At 34.1% G+C, this 7,932-nt stretch overlaps 1 long non-coding RNA gene across 7 annotated transcripts; it reads left to right on the top strand.

Annotated features, from left to right (window-relative positions):
- Nucleotides 1–783: 783 nt before the first annotated feature.
- Nucleotides 784–5,708, top strand: LOC113275450. 7 transcript variants are annotated; one of them, XR_003323591.1, is made up of 13 exons: nucleotides 880–1,233; nucleotides 1,350–1,535; nucleotides 1,955–2,159; nucleotides 2,254–2,424; nucleotides 2,986–3,040; nucleotides 3,288–3,342; nucleotides 3,436–3,534; nucleotides 3,841–3,873; nucleotides 3,987–4,369; nucleotides 4,443–4,487; nucleotides 4,832–4,951; nucleotides 5,147–5,239; nucleotides 5,358–5,708. It is a non-coding gene; the product is annotated as an uncharacterized LOC113275450 (long non-coding RNA). The 7 variants fall into 7 exon arrangements; XR_003323589.1 differs by adding an exon at nucleotides 784–847 and having other exon boundaries at nucleotides 1,166–1,233; nucleotides 3,436–4,369; XR_003323588.1 differs by having other exon boundaries at nucleotides 3,841–4,369.
- The last annotated feature ends 2,224 nt before the right edge of the window (nucleotides 5,709–7,932 follow it).

Here is a 7,932-nt window from a genome sequence, read left to right as displayed (position 1 = left end):
AGAGAGAGAGATATAAACTCATTGATGTACTTTTAATTGATTGAGTCTTGTTGATTCTCTTAAAAGTATATTTTAGTTTGTCCATACAAATTGCTAAGAGAAATATTGGATGGTGTTGTTAGACCCCCGTTTTTTCAGAGACGCCTGCCACCAACGCTACATGCATGACGCGTGTGAGGAGTGGTCCAGTCCTCTCAGACGGTCAAGTCTAAAAAGAAGGACTGCATTTAATGAAGGATCAGAAGGGCGTGGATGAATCTACATCGTATCAGAAGACTCGGGAGATCTATACTATAACCCAAGGATGATACAACATGAGGTTTCCTAAGGAAGATTAACACGATGACGTACAAGGCGAGATAACCCGGAAGGAGAACTAAGCAGGGCATCTCGAGGGATAGTATAGAGCTCGTCCGAAGTAATGAGAAGATGTACGATAGCTCCACCAGCTCGGTGAGACCAGGCCTCCACGAGTCTAATTTGCCTATAAATACCAGTCCATGTAGAAGGAGATGGACAAGTATGTATTATTAGATGGTGTTTCTATAGAGAATTCCTGAAAGAGATCTAGAGAAAGACAGAGTGAGAAACCTAAGTGATATTTGTAGCTCTTTCAAGGGTAAGACCTTAATCATAAATAAAGAAAACATCTTATTTTCCGTGGACGTAGGTCTTCATGGCCGAACCACGTTATATGCTTGTGTTAATCTTTACTTTAACGCTATTTACATCTTGTTTATCTTTGAATCTTGAATGTTAGTAGTTTTATAGTCTTTAGATCTACTTGGGTGTAGCCACGAGAAAAGATGCAACCACACCATCCTTATGAAATCAATCTCAATCTTCGGTAACCCATTTTGTTTCAAACCCTATGTATGGGATTTTCTCCTTTATAATCCCTAAAAAAATATTCTCTTGATTTCTTTGAATTTGATTTTTTATTTTGATTACTAAATATTCCAAATCTGGTTTTATTGATTGTGAAGGTTTTATTGTGGAATTTGTAAGTACGCAGAATCAGTCGGGTGTTGTTGGTTTATCTTAATAGAATTTAGTCGCTTAGATATATGAGATTTGTGGGAATATGTTGGGTTAATCTGGTTGTTTTAGTATCTCTTGATGATCCCTTACTGATTCTGAGAAGAATGGTCCTTTGGTTATTCAGAAATGATGGATTTTCACATCGTTGACTACTTATGAAGATAAATTAGGACTTTATACAACAATCAGAAGGTGAGAAGGAGTAGTGTTATGTATATTTCAAGTTTACTGTTCATTTTTATGTAATTGTTCCCTTATTTATCAAATTTTCATCTAAATTAATGACACCTTCACTGTTTTTATTGTAGGTGGAGTTGAATAAAAGTGAAAAAAATGAGTCTTACAGAGTTAGATGCGTGTCCAAGAGAAGGTTGTGCATGGATGGTGAATGAGAGGATTCTTCCCTGAAGAAGCAGTTGAAACTTAGGAAGTTAGGGTTACACCCACGCGTACTGATGTTACATTAGAGCTACTAGAACTCAATATTGTTCTTGGTATAACAACTAAACTCTTAACTCTTTAGATATTGTTTGTATTTTGGTCTTGATCAAAAATTAAGTTGGTTTTTGGTTTTGTATGTGAAAAGGAGGATGAGAATTGTTAGATATCCCTGAGAACAGTTTTATTCTATATGCTGAGAAATTTAATAACATAGTTTTATGTGTTATTGCTCAAGCTTGTTGGTGAGCTTGCTGTACGTAGGTGTGATTTCGTGTTATCTGTGAATGTTCTGCAGCTAGTTTGACCTTGTTTTGTGTAGTTTACTATTTTGGCAGGCTCCCAAAATAGGGTTAAAGCACCAGTGGCAGTGAAGAAGAAGACTATAAGTTTATTATTCTTGTGCATATTTTACCAAAGAAGTTATTACTATAGTGTAGCTTTCCTCGCTGAAGATGGAATTTTCATCTTGCAGGATAAGGTTGTGAATCCTTTATTTGAAAAGCGTCCAAAACAGTTTGGCATTGGTGGTGCGTTGCCTCCAAAAAAGGATTTGCATAGGTTCGTGAAATGGCTAAAAGTTGTCCGCATTCAGCTACAGAGGAGGAGGATACTCAAGCAACGTTTGAAGGTTCCACCTACTTTGAACCAGTTCACTAAAACCCTAGACAAAAACCTTGGTATATGCATTGGGTTTCAGATCTATATTAATTTTATTTATTATTATTGTCCTTATATGGTTGTTTCTCTTACTATGAACTAGTGGTTTTTCAGTTACAAACCTATTCAAAATGTTGCTCAAGTTATGTCCAGAGGACAAGGCTGCTAAGAAGGAAAGACTATTGAAAAGAGCACAGGCTGAATCAGAGGGAAACACTGTCGAGGCAAAGAAGCCGATTTGTTGTGAAATATGGGCTTAACCATATTACCTACCTCAGTGAGCAGGTATACCTTTAGTCCCTATTATATGTTGGTTAAAATTGAAGCCTTAATTGTCTACTTTGAATGAAACATTATTTCTCAGCCTCGCTAGTAGATTGCTTGATCAGAGGGTAGGGGAAGAAATCAGGTAGCAACAACTCTTAGAATTTGCAGATGTTTTAGGGTTTTTATATCACTATTTTAGTCTGGTTGTTTTTCTTTGATTGTTTTATTTTTGTATCATTGCTATGTCATTGATCTTGCTAGGTGTTATTTCATATCTGTCATTCTTTACATGTTTATGTGACTGTAATTGATAGAATTTTTTACTGTGTTTATTCACATATGTGTGTGTTTGTATGATTAGATCATAGTTGTCTGTTTGTATCTATGTATAGTTGGTATTTACACAATTAAGCAGCTCCAGGAAAAATAATGAGGGAAGCATGGCATTGTGTATAAATATCAATCCTGGTACTAGTGTCTGCTTGCTCTGTTTCTGCGGGCCAGAAAACGTATTGCAGATGTCTAATTTATGAATTTTAAAAGCTCATTGTATGTCGCTAATGGAGTTTCTATGTTTAGGGCCTGCTATGGTATTTTGAGATTTGACATGAAAACTGGTACCAAGGGTAGCGAGGTACTACTTTTATTCTTCCTTATATCCAGTCTTTTTCCTCTGGTCTGTTTGATTTTATATTAAGCTTCAACATTGTAATAACTAATAGCTCAACAAGTTATTTTGTATGGAATATTGTGTATAGATATCAATCCTTGTACTAGTGTCTGCTTGCTCTGTTTCTGCGGGCCAGAAAACGTATTGCAGATGCCTAATTTGTGAATTTTAAAAGCTCATTGTATGTCGCTAATGGAGTTTCTATTTTTAGGGCCTTCTATGGTGTTCTGAGATTTGTCATGAAAACTGGTACCAAGGGTTGCGAGGTACAACTACTAGTTATTCTTCCTTATATCCAGTCTTTTCCCTTTGGTCTGTTTGATATTATATTAAGCTTCGACATTGTAATGGCTAAACAGGTTATTTTGTAAGGAACTTGTGGAAGCTCGTGCAAAGTCAATGAAGTTCAAAGATGGATACATGTCGACTCAGCCGTCAGACACGTCTTTTTTGGGCAGGTCAGTTTTTGTTGTTTCAGAGATTGATTGGTTTGTTTATATGGTGTCAAGGTTGGGAGTTCTTCCTTAGCTTGCTGGGTATAGCACCTTTGGCCTGGCGTTTAGGATATGCGACTGAGTAAGTTATATTTGGCTTGTGGGACTTGTAAATGTACTATTCTAATGTGTTCTGTAACTAATGCTAACTCATGTCTGTTATTTTTTTTTGTTTGATCGGTCTCATGTCTGTTATTCTTATCGTGCAATCTAGCTGTGTCATATAACTAATGTTAATTCATGTCATGTTGCTCTTATTGTCCAATATAGGCAATTGGCATTTTTCACATGGCCTACGTACTGGTATGCTATTACATATACTATTGATTTGTTGCTTGAGAGTTGTTCACATAGATATCCTATCGATCTAATATTCTAGTGTAAATGCAATTAAAATGGGTTTATCCATCCAACAGGCAGGTGCAGTGGTGAATTCAGGATTTCCTTGATGTCTGTCATGGTGTAATGTTGCTAGCTGTGCTTCACTTTAAGCAGTGTTATTATGCTTATTGCATAAGCAACTACTTTTTTTTTAATTGAAGAGTCCAGGTAATCTTTATAAGCCAACTCCCGTTGAAGAGGTGAGATTTTCTAAATGGAAGGTCCTAATTCTCGGTTTAAGTTTTCTTCCCAATACTTCATCATTTATATTTCATGAAAAATGACGGAAGTGATAGTCATCGCTAGTGAACAGAACGAACTAAATTATGAAGATGCAACTTCTAATAATTGTTACCTAAAATCTTTGTAGGTGAAGGATCCAAAGGAAGAGGAGCCCTGCGATGATGAGGCGCCTGAGGTAATAGATGGTTGATTACTTCGTTAGGGTTCTTTGCTGAATTTGTAAACATGTCTTTCATATTCTTGCCTAGGTTCAACTGGATCAGCTGCTACTTCTACTACTACACCAAAACATGGTGAGATTTTAATGTCTTTATTCTGCTTGGGATCACCTTTGTGTGCTGTTATTTTAGTTCCATTGTTGGTTATGATTTACGACCTTTAGCAATTGTTGGTCATGTTTTTGAACTGGGGTGAGAGTTTATTCTAATTAAAACTGCAGACCCTTGTAATAAATATTGTTATTTTTGCTCATTCCTTTTCTAACACTTTGAGATTTTGAAGCACGTGGTTATTACTAGCATCCTTCATGACCTTTTATTCCTAAACCTTTTAGAGCTGATATCACCTTTATTTATTTATTTCAAATTTGTTGTAATTTCTAGTAATTACTTACGACTTTTTTTATTTATTTCGGCAGTGCCCACCGCCAAAGGTCAAGCACTTGCTGACGAGTGTGGTATCAAATTCTTTGAGACTGTAAGCAAAAATCTCCCTGGTGTGTACGAATCTAAATGTGGAGCTTCTCTTTTCCTGTAAGGTGATTCTTCTGAGCTATAACATTCTAAATTCCTATATTTGCTTCCTTTCATGGTTCTACGCTATCAACCTGATGCTTCCTATCATGCTGAGATGGTCTAAGAATTAGAATTGGTGTTACTTCCGTAACTGTCATTCTATTAATATCCATACAGCTTCGAACGTCACTTACCAAAGATGGGACTATGTTTTCCAGGTGTTCATGTAAGATTGTATACACTGAAGAGAATGATAACTCGAATATATCCTTAACGAGTTTCGAAACCCAAACCTGGGCGCTATAAATTCTGTAAGTTCTGTTGCCTATTGGAAAGATTGTCTATGGTAGTTAACCTTTTTAAGTTTTGTAAAATACAATTTCACAACCAACTATATGCACCAACCAATCAAAAACTCTGAACTGCCAGGGGTTGAATCATGAGGGCATTGGTAGCGCTGGTGTCAAAAAGATTGTTCAGTATAAAGCTTATTAATAACTGAAGCTGACTGATTTATATTAACTGATGTTTGATCTTTCAAATTCAGAAACTAGGGTTCTTGAGCAAAGTTAGGTAATCTGAAATTTAGTGGTATTCTGTAGATTGTTGTTTCTTTTTTAAATCACCCCAATTAATTCTATGGGTTTTGTATCTATGCTTCTAGAGTTTGAAAGCCTAATTTATGAGAAATTTATGTTCTTGATGGTGATGTAAAAATGATAAATCAAATGTTCTTATTGTGGATATTCAGGAGCAGAAATCTGCCGGAACTATTGTCGGTATTTTTTTTTTGGTACCTGTAAATAGTTTTACAACGTATATAATTGTTGCTAAAATTAGTATAATACGTTGCCTAAATTAATGTAACTGTTGCAAAAATTTAAGAATCCGTTGCTCAAATAGAAAAATAAAACGTTGGTAACAGGTTGACAACGTTTATATAAGTTGCACATATTAATTTGTGCAACGGATTTTTGGGTCGCACACAAATTTGCTACGCCATTTCCCAACGATATAGGCGTTGGTTAAATCATTGGAGCGCTTATATCCGTCGCACATCTTCTGTTTTTTGGTGTAGTGAATGATATATTACTCTTTTATCTATTTTATTAGACATTCCTAAATAGGGTTATTTTGGTTGGGCCGAACCAGTGCCGTTACCGCAAGTGTTATTTCTAGTAATACTATATGTGCCAAAACTAAACCTTGAAAACTTCAACAATACACTTTAGAGGTACTTATAAAGAATCTCAAAAATATTTAGTGCTGCTTGTATGGCATATGCAGTACTGCTTGCATGGCATGATTAAAGCTAACGAAATATAGTTAAATGTACAATTCAATTGGCATAACGTAAATCTAAATAAAGTTTTTCAGGTCAGCTTTCTTTTGGCATAAAGTTAAGCCAATAAAAGTGTCTTTTGTTTTGAAAAAATAAAATGTTTTACTTCGGAATAATAGGCTGTCTAGTTTTCTGATGTAGAAACGGCTTGCGCCGTTTGAATACAATAGGTGAGTTTCTATAATCGAAGGCTAGATTACTATTTGACTCGAGTGTGCGGCTAGCATAAAAAAGTTATTAAAAGGTTTTGTTGCTTAAACAAGTGGAGATGTTAGATTTTTTTGTGTTTTGCGCAACAAATCTCATATAGTAAGGACAATGGATGTTTAGGTTAAGTTAAGCCTAATCCGAATTAAGGAATGTTTAATGTTTTAATCATGCATTAAATACTAGCTTGAGGTTAATGCTAGATAAAGTTAAAAGAATATCTTGACGTGTCATATGAGGTCCTTTGTATCCATGAGGTGTCTCTCCAACTCATGATGGATAGGTTGAGAGACATGTGACAAACATGACTCGGACTCTCTTCTAGGCTCATATGTTTTCTTTAAAATAAAATTTGTTGTCATCTATGATGAAGCAATGTGAGGAAATAAAAGTTGATAACAAGTCATCAAAGGTTAAGTGTCTTTTGTGTTTTTATTTTCTTGTTTTCAACCTGATTTGTTATGAACTATATGTGATGTTCTTGCTGCATATGGTGTTGTTTTTGTATGTTGTTGAGTGAGATATTTATTTGATTTCCATATTAAAGTTTTCAAATCCAAAGTGTATCAATGTTTATTTGAATACTAAGTAAAATCAGTCTATTCTAACAAAAGGTGGTAAATAATGATAAGAGGTGTTATCGCCCTTAAGTGTTTTTTTTTTTTTTCATTTTTTTTTATTTAGGAACAAAATGGTTAATTCACACTAAAAAATTTATTTAAAATTTATATGTGATTTTAGTGATGTATGTGATAAATTTGGATAATTTGTGCACGAGGTTTTCTGGTGATAGCGTCCTTTTACTGCAGCAAGGACATGTCACTCGTTTACTATTTGAAATTTTTTTTTTGGAAACTTATTTACTATTTTTATACTGATGCACAATCCAGATTAAAAATCATTAGTCTGATGGTTCTCAATTTTCCTTTCAGAGGTTGGACATTGTGACAACCCGAATCAATAACAATAGTCCGGTCGGCCCTATTATATTATATAAATGACCAAAATTGCCCACCTTATTTTAATGCATAATGTTTCTTTTATATCCCTATTATATTATTATAAATGACCAAAATTTCCCTTAAATTGTTGATAATCAATTTCTTATTCTCCATCATATTCTTTAAATGTTGTTATTTTAAACATATGTAACATTCTCACGGATTATTATTCTCACTTTCAAGTTATATTTTATGTACCATTTCAATTGAAAATAAATAAATAAAACCCAATATTAAATAGTATTTGATTTTAGTATATTTCTTTTAATCCCAGATTATATCAATAATAAAAAATAGTTACTCAAAATATATATATATATTTAGTATGGTTAAATCCTTTAAAATATAATAAAACTATATTAAAAGATTATGTCTGTTTTAGTCATTTGTTACAACTACAATAAGTGAACCTATATTTTACCAAACACATTTTGATTATTTTTTAATCAGCTTT

The sequence above is a fragment of the Papaver somniferum genome, chromosome 4 (genome assembly GCF_003573695.1).
Source record: "Papaver somniferum cultivar HN1 chromosome 4, ASM357369v1, whole genome shotgun sequence".
NCBI lineage: Eukaryota > Viridiplantae > Streptophyta > Magnoliopsida > Ranunculales > Papaveraceae > Papaver > Papaver somniferum.
This window is presented reverse-complemented; position numbering and strand designations above follow the sequence as displayed.